This window comes from Equus przewalskii, chromosome 3 (genome assembly GCF_037783145.1).
Source record: "Equus przewalskii isolate Varuska chromosome 3, EquPr2, whole genome shotgun sequence".
Lineage (NCBI taxonomy): Eukaryota > Metazoa > Chordata > Mammalia > Perissodactyla > Equidae > Equus > Equus przewalskii.
In genome coordinates, this window is record NC_091833.1 from 115,074,861 (window position 1) to 115,098,087 (window position 23,227).

Consider the following 23,227-nt stretch of genomic DNA (forward strand, 5'->3'; position numbering starts at 1 on the left):
TGGGCTTCAGTTGTTTGGAACTTTTGTGTCTGTAGAAAGTCCAGGAGCCTCGGTTGGCATAGACACCCAGCGAATCCAAATGCAGAAGTTGGGGAACCAGCCACTCATTCAGCAAGAATGTATGGAGTGCCTACTGTGTGCCGGACACTGCTAGGCTCTGGGAACCCAGCAACGAATGAATCGGAAACCCCTGCCCTGCCGGGGCTGGTGTTCTGGGGGGGAGGCAGGGTGTCAACAGACAAGCGTAAAAAATATGTAGTTAGTGACATGGCGAGTGCCTGAAGGGAATTCTGGAAGGAGTGGGGTGGACAGGTTGGGGGGGCGTGAGCACAGGCGGGGGGGCGTGAGCACAGGTGAGGGATGTGAGGACAGGTGGGGGGGGATCCTGAGGACAGGCAGAGGGCAGCAGGTGGGGGTCCAGCAGGCGGCCATGGGCCTGGAGGGCAGGAGGGCATTCAGGTGGCGCTGTGAATACTGCTTTCCTACCCAGGGTCTTAATTTGGGATGCAGCTCACACTGCACGTGGGAAGGAGCCTCCTGAGAAGACTCCACAGGCTGCATGGGCCCCCTGTGAGGGTGGCAGAGTCAGGACTCGAACCCAGATCTGCCGGGGCCCAGGCCAGAGCTGGAGGGGCAGGGGTGGGGTGCTTTCTCCTAGCGTCTTGCAACTGCAGACGGCAGGTGGGGACAGACCCAGCTGTCTCTCACCGGTGGCCGACTCTTCGCTGTGGCCTGCCTCCCAAGGCTGCTGGCCCCGGGGCTGGGGAAGGCTTTCGTGCTGTAGTCGTTGCTTGGGGTTAGGATTTCCTGGGGGTCCAAGAGTGCGTGTGGGGGCCTGGTGGTAGCCGTGAAGACAGCACAGAGCCTCTGTCAGATTTCTGGGGCCCGGGGTTCCTTTCCTGCTCCCCTAGTTGGCTCGCTGGGTGTGATGGTCAAGATCTGCCCGGCACAGGCCCCCTCGCCCCCCACACCCCTCCTTGGCCTTACTGTAGAGTCAGTTTCAGCCAGGAGAAGGTTTTTTGGGGCTGGCCTTGAAGCTGGCAGCGGAACTAGAGAAGGTGATGGCACAGCACAGTGAGGGCAAGAAGCTTCCAGCACAGGCCTGAGGCAGGAGCAGTGAACATGTGTTCAGAGAAGTGTCCGGACTGTTGGGTGTGAAGAATGCTGGGAGGACAAGGAGGCCGGTGCTGTGCCAGACGTAACAGCAGCAGCACCGAGACCCGTTTATTCCGTGCCCACTGTGTGCCACACGTGGCCGGTCACTTAGATTATAGTTTTTGTTTGGTCCTCAAGTGATCCTCTCAGGAGTTTCATCTGCGTTTTATAGACAGGGAAACTGAGGCTTGGGGAGGTAGGTCACTGAGGGCCGTGCGGCTAGGAGGTGACTAAGCCCTGCCCTGTGGTCTCCTGGTTCCTGGGTGCTGGTGCTCAAAGGGCTGTTGGGTGTTGACCCCTCACAGGATCAGGGCAGTGCTGGTGTCCAAGACTCGGTGGGAAGCCCTGGCCTGCCCTCGGGCTCACAGACCTCTCATTCAAGCGCCAGGGCCTGGTGTCGCTCACCACGGGCACGCACCGGGCAGTCAGACGTGCGTGGAACAGCCCCAGCTCTGCTGCTCGCCGCTGTGTGAGGGCACACAAGTCATCTCGGCTCTTTAGTGCCCGGTTTGGTCTAAAATGTAGGTGGAATCTACCATTTGGGTTGAGAAGGGTCAAATGAGATGAACCATTTGTTCAGTAACTGGTTCGTGACTAGTGCTTGCTCAGTGGCTGCGATTATTAAGCTGTTCCTGCAGAGCCCTCATCCATGGCCTGACCACTCTTTGTTATTGAGGTAGAATTTACATACCGTGAAATGGACCCTTCAGGTGCACGATACTATGGATCTGGACAAACGTATATAGTCCCGTCAACACCACCGCAGCCAAGATGGAGAACAATTCTATCGCCCCCTCAATCTCCTGTGTCCCTTTGTAGTCAGTCTCTTTCTCTCTCCACCCCCTGGCAATCACTGGTTTGGTTTTGTCCTGATGGTTTTGCCTTTTCCAGAATGCCGTGTAAGTGATGCCATGGTTATGTGTATGATTATAGTATGTAGCCCTTTGTGTCTGGCTTCTTTCCCCAGCACGCCGTGTAAGTGATGCCATGGTTATGTGTATGATTATAGTATGTAGCCCTTTGTGTCTGGCTTCTTTCCCCAGCACGCCGTGTAAGTGATGCCATGGTTATGTGTATGATTATAGTATGTAGCCCTTTGTGTCTGGCTTCTTTCCCCAGCACGTGCATTTCCGATGCATCCGGTTGTGACACCTGTCGGTTGTCTCTTCCTTTTATTGCTGAGTGGTATTCCATCGAATGGACAGACCAGTTTGTGCTTTTCTCTCCACCATTTGGGTTGTTTTTAGTTTTTTATTATGTATCTTGTGATTTTTGGTTGACTCCTAGACATTGTGTACAGCCTAGAGGTAGGCGGTACTGTGCCTGGAAACGGGCCTGCCTCCTCTTTTATCAGGCCGCTGGTGGGGAGGCACCTGTCCTCTGAGCTATGAATTGAGCTGGGTTTGGGTTTTGGGTTTGCCTTTGAGCTGAGTTTCCAAATCAAGCGAGCTTCTGCCCTTCTGCTCCACGGGAGGCTTCTGTCCTCCCCGAGCTTGCCTTAAGACACCTGTGTGACCATTGGACAGGTGTACCACCCCGGTCAAACACCCCACCTGGCACTGCCCCCCGGGCAGACCAAACTGTGGCTTAAGGACCAAACTGGACCCTCTGACTTGTCTTACTTGGCACGCACAGCATTTTCCAGCATTTAAAAAGCACGAAATTTAACATAAAAATCTAGAAGTCTGGCTTCTCTTGAAAAATCAAAGTTTTGAGAACACTGGTCCTGCGTTACCACACGTTGATGATGGGCCTGTGCTCTCGGCTTTGCTGCAGGCCTCCCCACTCCCTACTGCCTCCCCCCACCCTGCTTCTCCTTTCTGTTGTCTTTCTGGTTCTCGCAGGTGGTTGAGTTTTTGGTGTCAGATACCGAATGGTCTTCAGTGCACTCTTTTTAAAAAGGTAGGGAAATATATGCATCACTGGAAAATAGATTTCCACCCCACTGGTTAGAATTAAAGTGTCGATCAAAGCTTGTTAGAGAACGAACTGCAGGGAGCCCTCTTTCCGTACGCGTGGTGGCTCCAGGAGAGGCTCCCCTTTCCTGATTCCCTTTGCGCCCGTTTGGCGCACTGCACAGGTGATGGCGCACCTCTGCCATCCAGAGCTGTGGTTTTCGGGGTGAACGCTGGATCCCCACAGAGGAGGGGGCTTCTGCTCGTGTCTGGAAACAGCGAACATGGAGACGGCTGGGCGTTTCACCTCCGCCCGAGGTGTGCGGTCTCACCTCCTGGGAAATCCGCAGCTGACAGTTTGTTTAGAGGACGCGGCTTTCCGAGCCGGCTGCCAGATGGCTGGAGCGCCAGCTGACGTCCGCCAGACGGCCGCTGGGGGATTAGGAAACACAAACACGTCCGCACGTTTGGAGGAGCTGCTGTTTCCGGGCGGCTTTGCTGATGTGGGCCAGAGTCCCCCTGAGCTCCACGGCGGTGGGGCCCCCGTGTCACTGCCACTCGCTCATGGAGGGCTGGGAAAGGTCGCGGCGGACGGATAGAGTGCTGTTCTGTCACTCCAGTTTCACCTGGAGAAAGCGCCTGGTCCTTGCTGTTCCTTCATAGCCGCGAACGCAACAGAGACCAGACACTGGTCCTCAGCGGCAGGGCTGGACGCGGGCGCACAGGCCAGGAGTGGGAGCAGAGGAGGCTGAGGGCGAAGAAGCTGGTACGATGGACTTGGGGCTGGCGCGCCAGAGGGCAGTGTGCCAAGGGGCAGCCGAGAGATGGGGAGGCACGGAGCTGAGAAGGCGCTGGGCAGTGCAGAGGTCTGGGAGCCCCTCTGAGGCGGCCCTGCAAGGCGAGCCCACGGGCCAGGCCTTCTCATAACTGGCCTCGACTGGGAGTAATTCTGATCACGTCGCTTATCTGCTTAAACTGTGGCTTTCCGTCACCTACAGAGTAAAGCTCCCGTCCCCTGGAATGGCCCGCCCGGCCCGGCCCCTCTCCCTGCTGCCCTGTCCCTGAGCCCGTCGCTCCCTCCTCTGTCCGTGGCCTTGGCACCTGCTGTTCCCTCTGGATGACGTGTTCCCTTCCCTTCCTCTTTGCACCTCGCCTCACTGATCCGCAGGCCCCAGCTCCTGTCTGCTGAGGCCTCGCCCCCACCTTCTTGCTCTCGCGGCGTCGGAGTCGGTGATGTGCCCGGCTGCCAGGGTGGGCCGTGTCTGGTTCATCCAGCTCTGTGCCTGTGAGGGCTCATTGAAGGGCTAACACGGAGAGGAAGTTAGAAACGCAGGAGGAGGGGGCGGGATGCCCTGGGAGAGGCTTGTGCAGCCCCTCGGCCCCGCCCCAGTCTGCACGTCCTCTTGGCAGAGATTTCCTTCTCAGGAGAACTCGTGCTTTGGATCCAGATGGCGGCGGACCTGGCCTGACTTTCAGATAAGGTGCTCAGAGGAGCAACTGGGACTCCAGTGCCCTCTGCAGGGAGCGCCACGGGCTCCGAGGGCGCTGACCAGCTGCGGCAGTCACCCCCCCCCAACCCTGTGGCCGCCTCCCACCCTCACTCCACCCTAGGGGCCGAGGGCACAGTTGCTCTGGAAATCTGCCACGACGTTGAGGACTCCTCTGCCTTTTTTCCACAATGTTCTGGTGGTTCTAGTTCCCATAACTGTGTTTGCTGAGTTGTAACATGTAGGAAAAGTCTTTATAGATTTTGCATTATTGCACAATTGTCACTTAGCATCATGTCGAATATTGATAGTGTATTCATAACTGCCTCCTTCCAGAATAGCTTTAGGCAGTTTACTTATGTATTTATATTTAACTAAAATAACAAATAGTTGAGGGAAGCAGAATAAAGGGCACATAATGGTAAGAAAAGAATAAAACTAAATGTAAGATGAGCTTCCTAGCAGCCAAAGCAGAAAGGGAAACTGGATTGGTTATAACAGTCCTGGGACCCATAGATAAAGCTGTTGTTGTTTGAAGGACTGTACTCTTGATCTAGATATGCACCACACATCCTGTGGGACTGAGGTTTACCAGGGACCCACTGTGTACCACGTGCATTCCCTATGTCCTGTCATCTGAGGCTCATACCTCCTTGTGTGAGGTATCTCCCATGGCAGTCTCCTGTTTTGCAGATGGGGTGCTCCAGTCTCAGAGAAGTGGGTGCTTGGACCCCACAGCCAGCAGCTGGTGGGGTGGGGATTCAAACCCAGGCAGTCTGTCTTCGAAGCCCACCTTCTCTCCACAAAGCCAGGCTTCCCCGACAGGGTCCCTGTGAGATGGCTTTGGGTTTGCTGTGCTCCATCTCCCACCCGGTGTCACTGCAATGACGGCCTGTCACAAGGCCTATGGGGGTGAGGCAGGAAGCTGCAGGGGGCCTGGGCGGGACTGCAGGGCCCAGCGATTCAGAAGTACGGCAGCCTCCTGGGGTGGGTGGGCAGGACTCATAAACACATCTAGCGGGGCCCTGGCAGGTGGGGGAGGGAGGGCTGTGTGCCAGTGTCACCACCCCCGCTCAGCTGTCATGAGAGGCTGTCAGCTTGGAGCCTCAGGGGAGCCCTTGACAAGTGGATCTTGATTCACCTCCCCCCTCCTTCTCTCCGTCCCTCCCTCTCCCCTCCGTTCTCTCCCTCTCTCTCTTCCTCTTCTTCCCTCCCTCTCTCTCTCTCCCTTTCTCTCTCTCTCCCTTTCTCTCTCTCTCTCTCCCTCTTTCTCGCTCTCTTGACAAATCATAATTACAGTGAATAAGGAGAGGAGAGTGACAGGCTGGCCCTGGGCCCGTCCTCTGGGCCCTCCAGCCTGGGTGCCCAGGACACCGGGCGGGTGGCTGGTTCATTTCTGGGGTCTCCCTTCTCCCCTAAAAAACAAGCCCAATTGAGTTTCATTTGCTTTTAAAGGCAGCCTGAAAGCGAGGGCGTAGGGTGGGGACATTGGGGGTTAAAAAGGCACAAAACTTGTCATGTGTGAATGACAAGTGCAAGAGCTGTCACTTTCCTCTTAAACAGAAGGGTGGTTTTGTCACTTTCCTAGGCCCAGGCCTTTGTCCCTGTTCTTCAGTGGCCAGGCGCTGGGGTCCCTCTCCGGGGTTTGAATGTGGCTCTGCTGAGCTTCCTGGCCCGGGGGCGGGGGTTCAATCTCTCGGAAGGTGGGAGAGGGACAGGATGCGCTCTGGCTGCATCAGAGGAAGCAGGTGGGCTCTGGCAGAGCGTGGGGTGGCCGCACAGGTGTGGCTCCTGGGACCCTGTCACCCATCTGGGGGGCGGGCGGGCGTTAGCTCCACTTACAGAGGAGCTGGCACAGGATGTCCCTGGGACGAAGGCCGTCGATGGGTGGAGGATGGGGGCACGGGGAGTAGCAGGGGATTCAGGTGTGACACCTACCAGTCAGGTGGCCCGCTTCACCTCCGTGAGCTCCAGTGTCCCCATCCGTAAAACAGGACTTGTCACTGTTGTGAGGTTTAAGATTAGATGATGTGGCGAAAACACCTCTCATGGTACCCAGCCCCCAGGAAATGAATGAATGAATGAATGAACGAATGAGTGAAGGCAGGCAGGAAGGAAGAGCTGAAGAAATCATGTGTCCTCCATTTCTCGGGACGGGAAATCCTGGGACTCCTGTTGGCCTCACGTATCTGCAGGGCTCTCGAGGGGCCTCTGCTGGGCGCCCCGAGGGCCGAAGTGAGGCTGACGGGGACAGCTCCCGTGAACAAGATTTCAGGTTTTAACTGTATGGATGTGGCCCGGGCTTTCCCAGGGAGAGTGTGAGGTCCCTGTTCCTGGGGGCATGCAAACGGTTCTGGAAGGTGGCTGGGCAGGGCTTTTCCAGGTACATTCCTTCTGGGATCAGGGGATCGAGTGAGCTCGGTTTCCTCCCAGCCTGAGCTCTGGGGCTTCTCCCGGCGCTTCCCTGCTCCCCAGGCACAGATATGTGGATGTGCTGCCGTGCCACCGTCACATTCTGCAGGCATCCACTGATCGCCTGCTGGGTGCCAGGCTGCCCTCAGGGGGCTCACCCTGCGGGTGGCAGATAAGAGTGGGAGCCCCACCGCCCCGGAGTAGAGGGCGTGAGAGTGAGCAGGGAGTGCTTCTCAGAGGAGGCAGCTTTGATAGCCAAATAGACTTCATAGGCTGGGGAAGCAGGGAAGGGTGTTGTGCATAGAGGGATCAGCACCTGCTGAGGCTCAGAGGCAGGTGCTGAGTATCTGTGTTCTGGAGCTCCTGGTGCGGGCCTGGGCTGAGTCACGAGATAAACAGTAGGAGCTGGAGGCTTCAGGAAGCTTAGGGCCACACGACTGGGGGCCTCAGACAAGGGGGTCTTGTCCCGAAGGCAGGAGTGTGTCACGGGGGTCCGGAGCAGGGGTGTCAAGTCCGCTTCAGAGCGCTTCCTGAGCAGAGCCCGGCAAAGACCTCCTTGTCTCAGTTTCCTCACCTGCACAATAGGGACAGCAGGATCCCATTGATGTGAGACTCAGGGAGCCCAGAGCCGGTGGCTATCGATTTCCCTCCCTTCCGCATGCCTGAGCTTGAAACATCACGGCCGCTGACCCGGCTGCGTGGGCTGACCGTGTGCGGGTCTGTTTTCTTCAGCAAACCTGTCACCTGCAGGAGCGTCAGAGTCTCTTTGTCGAGGTCCCTTTGGATCTGCTGTCAATCACCTGAGTGGCATTGAGGCTCAGAGGGCCCGCCGCCCTGAGCTGGGTGCAGATGTGGCCTCCCCGCCCGGCCCTGGCTCCCGCAGCTCTGAGACGCCATGTGGGTGGCTGAATGGGGCCTGCTTTGCCTCTGGTGGGAGTGGAGGGGCTGAGTAAGGGGGTGCAGATGCCAGGCTGGGCCATTGGGCTCCTGGGCCTGCTCCCCTCAGCACTCGAGGCTTCAGAGCTGGGTGCCCACAGACACTGCTGTGCCCCGTTACTCTTGTCACCACGGCCTCCTCCTCAGGGGCTGAAGCATCAAACCTTCACCGGACACAAGGACTGGCCCCTGGTGGCGAGCCCCTCTGCCATGGGGGGCTGGGATTGGGGCTCTTGTGGTGGTCGTTTCTGCCTGAAACACAGAAATCACGGTTCTCAGCATCCGGCAGCTGCTTTCCAGACAGTGAAGGTCGGCGACACAGCGCACGTGAGCCTGTGCCTTCTGGAACTGAGAGCCGGACAGCGACCACGGGCCATCATGCAGCCCCCTCCACTTGAGTTTTACAAATAAAGAAACTGAGGCACAAGGGGGCGAGAGTGAGGCCTCCTGCATGCGGGACTCCAGATGCCCTGCACTTATGCTGCCTTGTCTAGTCCTAGGAAACCCCTCAGGGAGGAATTATTCTCTCCACTACCCCGGGGAGGAAGCTGAGTGCAGGCCCCTCAGCTGGGGGACCCCTGCCCTCCACTCTCCACCGCCCCGAGGCCTGACCCCAGCTTTATTCATTTTTCCCACCAGCCGCTTCTAGACCCTCACACTGTGGTACCCTGGCAGATCAGGGGTCACATGGGGCCAGGAGCCCACAGTGATGAGACTGATGTCCTTGTCACTCTTGTCACCCTCCCAGCCTGGGACAGTGGGAGACTGAGGTGCCGTCCCACTGGGCCTGGCCAGAGGCCAGCCGACCTTCCGTGGGCCCAGTGTCAGGGGACAGGAAGGCCAGCTTGCGGAAGGGCAGGGTGGCTGGGGGTCAGGGAGGGGCTGGCGTGGGGCCAGCACGCCCTCGCTGTGAAGGGCCCCATTGATGGGCGGCCGGCCGGCAGTCAGGATGCAGCGGCCTTCCTGCTGTCCCCTGGTCCCCCGCTGTCGAGGGGCCTCCGGGCCTCCGCCCTGCTCACAGCTGCTTGGCAAGTGTTCCCGGGCTGCGTCATCTCGACACGCAGCCAGCAATTCCCTGTCCCGTTATGATCGGCGTCGCTTGAGAGCTGGGGCCCGCGGAGCTGGTGCTGCACCGAGCGCGAGTTTCCTAGGGCTGCGCCACCAAGTGCCACAACTGGGGTCTTAAGACAACAGAAGTCCATGCTCTCACGGTTCCAGAGGCCGCAAGTCTGAGACCCAGGTGCCAGAGGCTGGCCCTCCCTCTGAGGCTCCGGGAGAGCATCCTTCTGCCTCTTCCAGCTCTGGCGGTCCTGGCGGTCCGTGGCATGCCTTGTCTTGTAGCTGCGTCGTGGCCTCCTCCCTGTGGCTGTGTCGAGATCCCCTCTCCTTTCTCCTGTGAGACACCAGTCATTGGCTTTAGGGCCCACCCTAATCCAGTGTGGCCTCCTCTTCCCTTGATCACATCTGCAAAGACCCTATTTCCAAACAAGGTCACGCTCTGGGGTGCCAGGTGGACGTGAGTGGTGGTGCAGGTCCCACCCCTCCCTCGGCATCCTGGCCCAGGCCCAGCTTCATCGCTCTTCCTGCTGCCCCAGAACCCTTCCTGCTCTGAACCACCTGAGTTCTCTGCCTCCTCCCGCCTTCGCCCGTGCGCGCCTCCCCGACGTCGTCTCTCTCTCGTGTCGGCCCGTTGCAACCTCTCCCGCTCTTCAAGGCTCAGGCTCCATGTAGCCTCCTCCTCGAAGTCTCCTTCCTTCCCAGGCACGTGAGCTCCACCTTGTGTGGGCTCGTCTCCCCTGGACCACAGGCGCCTGAGGCAGGGGCTCCGCCACGGTGTCCTCAGTGACTTCCTTCTCCGATACGAGGCTTTGACGTATGGTCATCGTTGAGTCCCATGGCCACCCTAGGAGGCAGGTGCACTAGCAGTCCCACTTCACAGGTGAAGAGACGGAGGCTCTGAGAGGTTAAGGCACTTGCCCAAGGCTTCGTGGGCAAGTGGCTTCCCCATGCTTCCCCCGTGCATGGGAAGACTTCCCAGCTTCCAAGGCTGGCATGGAGGCTCAGATCTCCTCCTGTACAGGCTTGTTCAGTGGTGATCCCTGCGAGCTGTCCCAGGGCCGGCCCTCGGCAGAGTGTCCAGGGTTGGTTCATTCATTCAGAAATCGCTTCTTGAGCCCCTCCCGTGTGCTCTGCATCAGGGACCCAGCAGGCAGCAGGCGCCCCTGCCCTCGAGGACTTCCCGTCGTGAAGACAGGGTGACGAACTCCTTATGGTTATCCACACTGTGAAGGGCACTGGTTTTGCCACTGACTTCTTCTGTGGCCTTGGCCAAGGGCAGCCCTCTTAGGCCTCAATTTCCCCACATATAGCTAGCCGATCTCTACAGGCCCTCCCAGCCTGAGAAGGAGCCTTCTGTGTCCGGCAGCCTGGCTTGCTCAGCATACCCTCAGTGAGCGTGGGGTGGGGGGTCCTGAGTCCTGAGTCCTGAGAGGCCTGGACGGACCACCCTTGGCCAACCACAGCTGGTCAGGTGGGGTGCGTTCTCCCTGAGTCCCAGGCAGCCTCGGGCACAAAGGCCCTGTTGGAGTGGAGCGGCTCTGGGCGCCCTCCTGGCCTGTGTGCCGCCGGGGAAGAATGGGGAGGCTCTTTCCAGGTCCTGTGACTCAGAGGTCCCGCGCAGGGGCACCGGGTCGAGCTCCGCCACTCAATAGGGGCTTTGAGAGGCTGGCAGAGCTGGCCTGCGGCGGCCGGGCGTGGAGGGGCCAGTCCTCCGGCCGCCCACACAGGGAAAGCAGGGTCAGCGCTTGGCTACCTGGGGAGACCCACCAGGGCTGGAGCTGAGGGAGCCAGGAGGGCTTCAGGCAGGGCCGCAGACCGGAAAGACCACTCCTCCCCCACTGAGGGCGGCCCATGCCAGGCACACTGAGCCCCGGGAGGACCGGCCAGCGTCTGCGGGGCTGGATGTGTGTGCAGCAGAGGGTCTTCTGCACCCCTGGACACGAGGCCCCCCGAACACGCAGCAGCGTCTGGGAGTTCAGCCTGCGGGAGGGGCCCAATTCACACTGGGTTTTCTTTAGTGAAAACTTTCCACCCAGATTCTTGTGTCCAACTCATTTCAGGCGAGCAGCCCGAAAAAGAGCGTGTGAGTTTCTTGTGGCTGCGGTAACAAATGACCACAAACGTAGTGACTATGAACAAGACAGATCTATTCTCTTCTGGTTCTAGAGGCCGGAGGTATGAGATGAGTGCTATGGGCTCCGATAAAGGTGTGGCAGGGCCGCTTCCTCCTGGAGGCTCAGGGAGGATCCATTCTCTTCCTTTTCCAGCTTCTAGAGGCCACGCACGTTCCTGACCCCTTCCTCACAGCACTCCAGCCCCCTGCCTCCCCGCCACACGGCCGGTTTCCTCCTTGGTGGTCAGGTCTGCCTCCGCCTGGCTCTCGTAAGGGCCCTTGTGATTGCACTGGGCCCACCTGGTCAATCCAGCAGCGTCCACCTTCTCAAGGTCCTTGACTTATCTGCAAAATCCTTTTTGCCACGTAGGGTGAGATATTCACAGGTCTAGGGGATTGGGACGTGGACAGCTTTGGGGGGCCGTTTGTCAGCTGACCACAGAGAGCCTCCTGGCCAGTTCCAGGTCAGGGAAGCTCTGCCAGAGGCGTGGACGTTCTCCCTGGAGGACGGGACTCCAGTCGAGCTGCCATTCCACGTGTCCGCCACCACTCGCACCCCCGGCCTGTGGGGCGTCCGTGTTGGAATGTCTGGTCCTACGCCATCTTGCCGAGGGGGAGACAGCAGGTAGTGTCCCAGCCAGGCCTTGTACCCGGGTCTCCTGGCTCCCTCTACTTGGCCTAGTGCCCACGAATTTGGAAACGAAATGAGAATTTAGAAATACAATGTAGAATTTGGATGTGAAAATAAAGCTGCCCTGTTAGCCATCTGCGCCCTGTGCTGCAGTCACGCCCTGCCTACGTTGGAGCCCTGCCCCTGCCCCGAGAAGCAATTCCCTTTGTCCCGTGTTATTGAGGAAAGAGAGTCAGAGGGAAGGAATGTTCTGGAGACCTCCTGGTAAGCCCACACCAGCCAGGGTGCTCGCACACGCCCTCACCAGGGCTCCCTTACCGTGTTTATTCTGCAAGTGTGGACTCAGAGGGCATGATGGATGCGCAGACCCCGTGCAGGGGAGTCCGTGCCTGGCGTATTCCAGGGACAGGAGAGGCCAGGGGCTGGATGGTGGGGGACAGGGTGGAGGAGGGGTGAAGAGGGGCCAGATCACACGGTGGGGATTCACCCACACGGAGGCTTCTGGATTTCATTCTGCTTGGTCTGGAAACCGCGGGGGTGGGGGGGGGTCAGCATAAAAGTCATGTGACATGAGCCTTATTACCCTCCCCAAGCCTTGGGCTTGAGAATGTTCTTCAGGCAGAACAGGAGTGGGCCAGGGTCTTGCTTTTGAAGCCCTAGCTGCCCAGGGCCGGGGGCTGGTTGGGTGATGCTGGGAGCTGGGGCCAGGGGTGCCCAGTGGGGGCCAGGCTGCTTGTATAAACCGCAGTGTGGGTCTTTGTGAAGCTGGGGAGTGGCAGAACCGACAGGTAAGGGAGGTGGGGACCAGGGGACTCTGGGAGAGGGTCAGTCCAAGCACAGGTGGGAGGAGGGGCCTTTGGAGCCAGAGCAAGTCAGGGATGGATTTAGAAACCGAGCGGCATAGGGGAGGGAGGGCCCGCCCTTTCAGATCCTCTAAAGCAGCACTTCTCAGATTTTCATCCGCCCACAGTCCCCTGGGATCTTGTTAAAATGCAGGTTCTGATTCAGTGGGTCCGGTGGAGCCAGAGACTGTTTCTAACGAGCTCCCTGCTGATGGTGAAGCTGGCCTGTGGAGCGGTGTGAGAGGCAGAGGGTCAAATGGCTTAAATCCTTCACCTGGTGTAAACCTCCAGACCCCTGCTGGGTGGACGTTGGGAGCCCCATGTGACAGAGGAGGACACTGAGGCTCCCAGAGGGGAAGTGAGTTGCCTGGGACTCACAGGAACTGGGGGTAGGGGCTTCAACGAGTGGCGCATCACCCATGTCCACCCTCCACCAGGCCGTCCTGAGGGTGGGTGCCTGCCCAAGTCGCCCAGGGTGACCAAGTGTCCCAGGGCCAGGTGGGAAGCCCAGCAAAGGCTCCTCCCTGGCAGGGGTGCAGCCTCTTGGTGAACGAGCATCTGCAGGCTTAGCATGCGCAGGAGAAGAGAGAGGAGGACCCGCATCTGATGAGCACCCACTATGTGCAGCGCTGTATGCGTTCCCGCCATGGTCCTCGTTACAGGAACAGCATCTTGCTCTCAGCTCCTTCAGCACCCAGCGCACAGTCAGAGCTCAGGACAGGCCTGTCTCGCTGACGTGGGTGTCTCCCCACCAGGCCCCAGATGGCCAGGAGCGCCTGCTGGACGTGGTGGGAGCCGGCAACCCTGTCCAGATGCCTCCCTCGCCTCTTGGCTTCTCTGGGGTGATCAGCTCCCCGTGAGGCAGTGCCACGTGGGTGCCCGCAGCCTGCTGCAGATGGGTGGTCTTCCCAGGGAGATGCTGGTGCCCACGGTGGGGCGAGGCAGCCAGTGCCATGCGAAACCTGCCTCCATTTGGGCTCAAGGTGACAGCGTAGGAGCCTCAAGCAATCGGCTTCCCCTCCAGCCCAGGCCCGGATGCTGGAAAACACGTCTGCGATGTGCCATGGCTCTCCAGGCGGGCACCTGAGGCGGATTGGAGCCCACAAAGGGTCTAGAAGGATGGAGGCAGTGGAGAAGTCACTCATGGGTGGTCCCAGAATAGAACCCCCATCAGAACGTGGAGTTGGAAACACCACACCTAGTCAGCCCGCCCTCCGCTCCCCTGCTGTCTGTGGATCGTGGCCCTGCCTTTGCTGGAGCACCGGCTGGCCCTGGGAGAGTGGGGAGGTGGGGGCCAGGCTCAGAGAGAAGGGGCTTCGGTTCTGAGGCACTAGGTTCAAGCCCAGCTGTGCCTTTTACTGTCCGTGCCCGTGGACCAGACTTGGCATCCGCATCAGGAAAGGGGAGAGAGCCAGACGCAGGCGGCAGCGTGGCACCGGTGGTGAAATGACGTGACCCACGTGGGGAGCTGGGCAGTGGGCGTTACTCACACGGTGGTCGTCATGCCAGGATGGGAAGCAGAGGGCATGAGCCTGTCCCACGGCCTCCCCCAGCCTGGGACCCTGCCAGGGGCTCCTGTTCCCGACTTGCCTTGGGTTTAGAAGGCGCAGCCAGGCCAGGACCTGGGGCCCACACCTGCCTCTGGATCGGGTGTCAGCTCCCTCTGCCCCAGGGGTGGAGTTAATTTACTATCTGGGTCCCCACCCTCTGCCTCTTCTTTGATCTGATACGGCTCTCAGCCAGGCCTGCAGGGCCCTGCTCCAGTTACCAGCTCATTTGCTACAGGTGTTAAGTGAGTTCCTCTGTGCGATGCCAGCTTTCCTGAGTTGCCGGGGCCTCCACACGCTGGCTGGTGCTCCAGCCCTGGGTGGGAAGTCCTCCTCTGCTCTGTTGTGGGGCTGCTGGCACCCCTGGCCCAGTGTCTGCATGGGAGGCACTCCCCGGACTGCGCAGGGCCTGGTGCATCAGGGCCCCTGACTGTGCCCACACTTACCTGAGACCCGGGTCCAGCCCCACCTCTCAGCCCTCCCCTGCGGCCCAGGTTTCCCCACCAGGGGCTCCAAGCTGGCTATTTCAGACCATCGGAACGTGACGAGGATGCAGCTTGTGGATGAAGTACCTTCGGCGTGAAGTTGTACCCTGTAGTCAGTGCTTCTTTCTGTTAAAGCGTCTCCTTGCTGAGCTGGGCTGGGGGAGGGGGCTGAGGAAACTGCTCTCCAGCCTGAAACTGACAGAGGAGCCAGCTCCCCGCCTCATGGGGCAGAAATGGTGGGATTGGTCTTTGGTCTCCTGTCCCCTGTCTCTGCCCCTTTGGTTCACAGCCAACGGAGCTTCCTAAAACCAGAGCTGATGACATAGCCCAGCTCCAACACCTTCTGTGGCTCCCCCTTGTCTTTGGACTGACATCTAAGTCCCCCATCATTCTATTCCTGCCAGACCCCCACCCAGGGCTGACCTGGGTGAGGCATCTGGGGCACAGGGTCTGGGGACGTCCTCACTCAGGTTTCTGCGGGCGCAGGGATGGTGCCTGGGGGAGGCTTTCCTTAAACCTGGTGCCCTAGCTGCCTCACTTCCCCCCCCCCCCCAGTCCTGGCCCTGCTCCTTCCCCTACCCCCTCCACAGCCGCCCTGGGGTTCCTTGCACGCCCAGCCTTCCTCTGTGCTGGCTCCTTCACCTGGAACCCCCTCCTCCCCTTTCCCTTAGCCAATCACGACCCCTGCTGCTGATTCCCCGGGCCCCACCGGCCTCCCACAGCCCTCAGGTGCCCCTGTCAGCCCCTCATCTCACCCTCGAATTCCTTGTTCAGTGTCGGTCAAACCCTTGAGACCGTGAGCTTTGTGAAGGCCAGGCCTCAGCTGCTGTGTTTATTGCTGTGTCCCAGGCCTAGCCCAGAGCCTGGCATCTAGTAGGTGGTCAAGAAATATGTGTTGGATGGATGAGTGGGTGGATGAAAGGATGGGTGGGTAGATGGGTGGGTAGATGGATGGATGGGTGGGTAGATGGATGGATGGGTGGATGGATGGAGGCATGGGTGGATGGATGGAGGTATAGCTGGATGGATGGATCAGTGGATGGATGGATGGATGGATGGATGAGTGGTTGGAAGGTTGGATGGGTGGGTGGATGGATGGGTGGGCAGATGAGTGGATGTATGGTGGGTGGGTGGGTGAATGGATGGATGGGTGGGCGGAATGAATGGAGGTATGGTGGGTGGGTGGATGGATGGATGGATGGGTGGGTGGATGGATGGGTGGATGGATGGAGGGGTAGGTGGATGGATGGATCAGTGGATGGATGGATGGGTGGATGGATGAGTGGTTGGAAGGTTGGGTGGGTGGGTGGATGGATGGATGGGTGGGTAGATGGATGGATGGGTGGGCGGAATGAGTGGATGGATGGGCAGAATGAGTGGATGTATGGTGGGTGGGTGAATGGATGGATGGGTGGATGGATGGAGGGGTAGGTGGACGGATGGATGAGAGGATGGAAGGATGGGTGGGTGGGTAGATGGATGGAGGGGGTGGATGGGTGAATGAGTGACAGCCTCATGGCTAAGCATTTATTTATGGGTAATTGGAAGCCTTTTGCAGATGCACATGAGTCCTGGGCTCAGCCAGGTAGGGTGACCTGGACCTTGTTGCAGGAGGCCACGTGGCCCAGGGCCACAACCAAGGGATTCAAAACTGAGGAGATGTGGTCAAGGCACTGGGACACAGAGCAGAGTTGGATGGGGTGCCTTCCCTCTTGGAGCTCACTGTCCACTGTGGGAGGTGGGACAGAAACAGACCCACTGTGATCAGGTAGTGATGGTGGCATGGATGAAGCTCCCTGGGACACAGAGAAGGAGGGACCCATTCTTCTGGAAGAGGTGACATTTGAGCAGGCCCTGTAGGATGAGTAGGTCTTGGCCAGTGGAGCTGGCAGGGGTGGGAATTCTTGACAGAGGGAGCAGCATGGGTGGAGCATTTTCTGGGAATAGAGGGAAGTGCTCTATGGCTGGAGGTTAGGAGCATGGGGGTGGCACAGGAGGGAATAAAGCTCAGGAGTTGCACTGAGATGCAATCCGCTAGGCCAGAGACTTTGAGCTTGATCTTGGTGGCAGTGGGGAGCCATGGAGGGTTTTACACAGACAGCACCTTCATCCCTTCAGCTCTGATTCTGCAGCACCCAGCCCAGAGCTGGTAAATAGTGGCAACGTCAGATCCAAGTTCATGCTTGAAATTCCAAAATTCCTGGAAATTCTTTTCTAAGACCACCCCCCTCCCCCAGCAGTTCTCATTTCTATCCTCTTTGAGTTTTAGCCCCTGGAAGTTCCAACAACAGGGCAAGAGATGTCTTGTTTTCAGTGGTCTTTGTGCAGGTCTCCACTTAGTCTGGGAAAGAAAAAAAAGACGTGTTTTTGTTCTGCATGCTCCCTCGGGAGCGAGGGAATCTGGGAGGGGCGAGCCTGCTTTGATAACCCAAACATTCCGCAGAGAACTGAAACATGGGAGAGGAATTCCTCCTCCGGGCTCCACACACCCCAAACCTGCCGAGAGCCGCGTTCCCGGGGGACGCGCTTTCTCCCCCGCGTCGGCCCCCTCTCTGCCTTCCTCCTGTTGGCACCTCCTCCCTGTCCTCCTGCATGCAGGAGGCTGGCTGTTTCAGGACGGCGACAGTGTCATGCCGGAGGCACCCAAGGCAGACTTTCTAGGACTGTTTGTCACCGGCCATCGTCCTTAAACACAGGCAGCGGCCCCTCCTGCTTTCTGAGCCCACCCGGCTCTCGGGCCTGGCGTGAGCCCATTTCACATACCAGGAGGCTGAGGCTCAGAGAGGGGAGCCTCGCTCGGGTTCCCAGCTGGGAGGGCCCAGCCGGGCGGCTCTTCTGCAGCAAGTCCAGATGCCTGCTGTGGTGGAGGGGCCTGCGCTGGGGACCTGGGCTGCTGGGGTCTAGGGGCCGACCTGGCTCCTGTCTCAGCTCTGCCCCCTCCTGGCTGGGGTTGGCGACTGCGCCTGGCTTTCTCGCTTGTGACCTGGGGCGGAGATAACTGATATCAGCGACTTCTCCCCTGGGCTGTGCAGGGGGGTCCACTTTGTAACCCAGAGTCTCAGACGGGTGACAGTTGCCTGTTCCGTGTCCCAGTTTGTGCTGTCCTCCGAGGGTGCACACAGCCGGTCTCTGAAGCTGAAGGCGCCCCCGTCCGGGAGGGACAGACTCACCCACCTCCGCAGGGGAGAGACTTGAAGAGCTCGAGGGGGCGTCTTTTTGTGAATTCCCTTGCTCTGTTGATGGAAGGGAGGGGACAGTGTATCCCACGGGTGGTTTAGGGACACTCATTGGCATCGACTGGGTGGGGGGCTCCCCCGGGGGAGGTGTGAGCCTGCCTCCCTCTGACGGCTGTGCTCCCCAGGGAGGCCCTGACCTCTGGTAGTCCTCCGTCAGCAGGGGCGGGGCTTGCAGGGCCTTGCAGGTGCTGACGGGGAGGGACGTGTCCGGCGGGTCTGGAATGTGCAGTCTGGTGGCAGAGAGACACTAAGCAAATAATTGCACAGGTAACTGGAGACAATGGTGGGTAGTGCTATGGGGGGGGAAGGGGCTGGGGCTGGACGGGCAAGCTTGCCTGGGAAGGTGACCTTCGCCCTGACCCTGACCTACGTCGGGCAGAGCCGGGAGGGGCATTTGGGGCAGCGGGACCTCAGGTGCGGAGACCCTGCAGGCCAGCGTGAAGCCTGGCTCCTTGGAGGAACAGGCAGGAGGCCAGGGGCTGTGAGGGGTGGTGGGCAGCCCACGCGCCTTCCGGCCACAGGCAGGGGCTTGGACTTTGAAGGCAGTGGGGAGCCCTGAAGGGCTGTAGGGGCAGGGCTGGCTTGGCACCCTGCTGCAACGTGGGGACTCATTGCCGGAGTCTAAAACCCGGTAGAAGCTCAGGGGCCTGGCGCCCTCCGCCGGCATGGGCGGCAAAGTCCACCCTCCTTAGCAGGGTTTGCGTGGCCGCCCGTCAGCTGGCCCCGCAGCCATCTCTCCCACCCTCCCCTCCAGTGGCTCTGGGCTCCTTTGAGTTTCCAGAGCAAGCATAGTCTCTCCCGTGTCTGCATTTGCATATGCTGTTCCCCGGCTGGGAACACCCTTCCCTGACCTGTGAGCTCAGCGCTCACCTCCTGACCCCTCTGCCCCTCGGTGGGGTCAGGTTTGAGGGTCCTTGCAGATGTTCTGCAGCTGCCTTTGCACCCCCATCACCTTGTAATCAGATCCTTGCTGGGTTTTGAGCTCACGAGCTATAGCACAGAGCCTGGCACCTAGCAGGTGCACCATGCATGATGGCTGATGGAATGAATGAATGAATGAATGAATGAACATCATCCTGTGCTGTCTGACCCATCCATAACAAAGCTCATGGACTAAGAGGTCTTCTGTTTCAAGTCCCTCTGTACTGGTGGGGAAACTGAGGCCCAGAGTCATCCAGCAGGGCTGAGGTGGGGCCAGATGAGAGGCTCTGGGACTCCAGGTCCAGTGCTCCTTCCGTAGCACTCTCCTGCTCCCCCTCCCCCTGCTGCCGTCTCCATCCCTCAGATAGCACATAAAATGTTAATGTGCTCATTTATTCTTTAAAAATTAATTTAAAAATATTTTATGCGCCGCCTCAATCACAGTTGGAAACCACTTAATTAATCCCAAGTGGCAGGACAGCAGACAGCTGCCGTAATTGCTCACGATTCCTCCCGCCCGCACCGCCTGCTTCGAAGCCACCATTCCTGGGTGTGGAAGCCACCGTTCCCGGGTGTGGAAGGCTCCATGAGCAAAACCGGCAGCCGTGGTCCACAGCACCTCTGAAGGTGCGTGGCTGGCGCTGGGGCCGCGAAGCCGTCACTCACCAGCAGCCGTTTGTCTCCATGAGAAACACGCGGAAACCCAGCACGGCCTCAGCAGGCTTTCTGCAGGGCGGCCTGCCAGTGACGCCCGCAACACCCTTGGCTTGTTATGAAGTGAATAATTCAGTGCATTAAGTGCATTCACAATGTTGTGCAATCACCACCTCTATCTAGTTCCAGAAGGTTCTCATCTCCCCAAAAGGAGACCCCATGTGCATCCAGCAGTCACTTCCCCTGTCTCCTTTGCTGTGGACTGAATTGCGTCCCCCCAGTTCATCTGCTGAAGCCCTAACTCACAGGGGATGGGGTTTGGAGGTGGGGCCTTTGAGAGAGAATTAGTTCAGACGAGGTCGTGAGGGTGCGGCCCCCAGTATGGGATTAGTGTCCTCATAAGAAGAGGAAGAGACACTCCCCCTGGACATTCCGTGTACGTGGAGCGATACAGTGTGTGGCCTTTTGTGACCGGCTGCTTTCCCTGGACATCACGTCCTCACGGTTCCCCCACCTTGTTGCTGTGTGTCAGGACTCCATTCCTTTTTAAGGCTGAGTAATATTCCATCATGTGGATGTGCCACATGCTGCTTGTCCACTCATCCACTGGTGGCATTTGGGCTGTTTACAGCTTTTGGCTACTGTGATGCAGCTTTTTTCTTTAAACAAAGAAGAGAACGAAGTCAGAGAATTTAGTGACCCATCCAAGGTCAGTGGCCGAGCTGGGATCCATCTCCTGCGTGTGACTGAGCTGGTGTGCCTGCCACCACGTGGCGCCGTCCTCTGAGCCTTTCCGTTCTTGTCATCAGTGAGCTCACAGGCTTTGTCAGCTCCTGCTGTATCCTCGCCGGGCACTGTGGTGGCTGAGAGGGGGCGTGTGGTCTCTGGGGCTGCGGGCCTGTGGCGGGTGGAGCCCAAGGCGGGGGACTGAGCACATTGGCCAAGGGGGTGGATGCCGGAATGGATGGCCTTGAGAAAGTACTGGATATCTTGGAACCTCAGTTTCCCAAACTGTAAAATAGGACTGGAGCCTGTTCTCACAGGGGTGGCGTGGGGGGTCCGTAAAACAGTGAGAGCTTCGTGTGGCTCCTGTGCGGAGGGTGTGTCTCTAACCGTCAGCTTCTGTGACGCCTGTTTGGGAAGCCGAGAGCTGGGTTTGTGGTCTGTGAGGCTGGCAGTTGTGCGTCGTTCCCAGCTGGGGCTGGGCCCAGTGGGTCTGACACTGAGTCTGGGGTGTCCCGGATGAGTGCATGATGGCTCAGGTCCTGAAGAGTGAGAGCCGCTCCAGCTCTTGCTGAGGGAGCCCGGGACCCGGGGAGGCCTGGGAGCCATGGGGACATGCGCGGGTCTGGCCTGTGGGCCGGGCCCTGTGAGCTCCGGCCCCGAGGGTCTGTGCCTGTTTCCTCTTTAGAGTTGCCAAGCCGAGGCTCTGGGGGTGACCCGCCAGCGCCACACGGCCGGGGCGGAAGACCCGAGATTCTGCTCTCCTGCTCCTCCTCCACATGGTCTCGAACCCAGAGCCCATGGGCTGAGATGCCCACTCCTTGCTCCACTGCCCCTCCTTTGGAAGGACCCCCGCTTTCAGGGCTGCAGAGTCATTTCAAAAACTAAAAAACAAAGGACCCACTGAGGGGTCTCGGGTGGGTGTTCTGGCAGCTCAGACATGGGTGTTGACCGCCCAGCTCCGGCCCAGGCAGCCACATCCTGAGAGCCACTGGGCAGACTTCTAGTCAAGGCCTGACTGTGCACCAGGCACAGGCCTGGGGGCCGGCAGTGTGGCCGAGCAGAGGGAGTGGGGCCTGGGGTTACTGAGCGGCCAGTGGAAACCCTGATCAGAATACGAACTCCTGCTCGTGGGCGCCTGGTCTCTGCCCGGGCCTCACACGGGTTCTCTCACTGAACCCACACCACGTCCCCCAGAGGCAGGGGGCAGAGTTCTGCTGGCTGGGCAGGCAAAGGGCCTGTGAAGGGTCCCGGGGCTAGGAGGGCAGAGCTGGGATCTGGGGACCAAGTAGGGCCAGGGAAAGGGAGATGGCCGTCTCCATCTGGGGGATCGGGGAGGCCTTGTCCCTTCATGGACTCAGTGTCCACCATGGTCCGGGCCAGCTGGTGCTGGGAGCAGAGTGGTCACTGCCCTCAGGGGGGCCGACAGCAGTGATGGGGAGGTGCCTTTCCCTGTGATGCTCTCTCCCATCCTGTCCTTCTGTCCGTGGAAAGCTTCCTGGGTTCACCGTCTGAGTGGCCTCTCCCCTCAGCAGAGCCCCGCTTCCCATCCCTGTGGTCCAGTGTCTGAGCATCGCTATGATTTTCAAAAGACTTTCTCCAGGCTAGGGATGGGCAGGGCCGAGTGATCATCTTTCAAAAGTGTGTCCCGAAGCTTTTGTTTCAGGTGACCCAGCCTCCAGGGGGCGCTTCCTGTTCCGTTGGCAGGGCGCTTCCACCGTCTGTGGACAGGCTGTCGCACAGGGCCCCACGCTTGGCAGGGCCTTGTGGTCAGAGGAGCCCCGTGCTTAGGGGGGCCCGCATGTGGTCCATTGCTGCTGGTGCCATCTTGAATTTCTTAATTATTTTTTAACAAGGGGCCCCATATTTTCATTTTGCATTTGGCCTCAAAAATTACATGGCTGTCCCTGGCTGAATCCAGTGGGGGAACATGACCGCCTCCATCTCTTTTGTCTTCATTTAGTAAACAAGAGCTGAACGCCGAGTGGTGGTCTTTGGTGGGGACGCACGGAGGGGCTGTCACGAAGGCCACAATGTGTCCCGTTGCCCTCTGAGACAGCGGTCCAAGGCGAGGGGTCCAGGGCCCTGCCCGCTGGGCGTTCCTGAGCCCGGTGCCTGGAAGCAGGCCATTCAAGTCTTTTCTCCTTCTCCCTTTCCCAGGCTGCCCCCCTTCAGGATTTCCAAAGCCAGGGTAATGAAGTGTCCCCTATAAAGTTTCCTGTAAAATAATCTGCCTTGAAGAATGGCCCAGGTGGGTAATTGGCGCTGGCGTGGGCAGTCATCCTGATGGTCGTCAGGCCTCGGAGCCGTGAGCGGGGCGTGGAGCTAATTGAATGTCTTCAGCTGTAAATTGCAGTCGCCAAGGTGGAAAGAAGAGGCAGTTACCTTGAAGGTGGCGATGCCTGCCTCCTTGGGAGCTGGCCCAGGTCTTGGCCGGGGCCGTGTGCAAAAGGGGATAGTGAGGAAGGAACAGAATGACCTTTGCGAGCCCCCATGCATGCGACCCTCTTCCAGCCATGTGACTGTGCCCTTAGGACAAAGTGACACAGAGCTGAGAAAGCCGGGAGTCCGGGCAGGGATCAGCCGGCCAATACGCCGCCCAGGCTTGCCCTTGGGTCTGACTGCAACCCCCACACACATGCCCACCCGCCCTCAGGAACCCGGAGGGTGGGTCGACGGCGGGCTCTGGGGGGGGCTCCCGCAGGCCTGGCAGCTCCTGCATGGCAGGATGTGTGACCCACGGACTTGGCAGCTGGAGGGTCTAGTTTTGGCTCCCGGCGTGTCCACTCTCTCAGCTGGGTGGCACTAGGTGAAGCAGGTGACACGTGTGGCCTCAGCCTCTATGCATATGGGGCAGATGTCGTGGTCCGGGTACCTGGCACCAGGTGGGTGTGACGTGGTGTGGCCTGCGCAGTGTTGCACCTGGCGAGTGCGGGCTGTCAGGGAGGGGGTCTCCTCTGGGCTGCTTGCCCACCCTGGAGAAAGACTTGGTCTGCAGAGTGGCAGGCGGCAGAATACTGGGAGTGAGCGCTCTGGCCCCAGCCGTGAAGGCCAGCGTGGCTCTTTCTCTTTGAGGGACCCTGGGTGCGTTCTCAACCTGCCTGCCTGTTCCCCTCTCCCCGGAAAAGAGG

At 59.3% G+C, this 23,227-nt stretch overlaps 1 protein-coding gene across 2 annotated transcripts in view; it reads left to right on the plus strand.

Moving 5' to 3' along the window:
* The window catches only part of SORCS2 (sortilin related VPS10 domain containing receptor 2), a 485,786-nt gene that overhangs the window by 119,073 nt on the left and 343,486 nt on the right, over positions 1-23,227 (plus strand). The window lies entirely within an intron of this gene.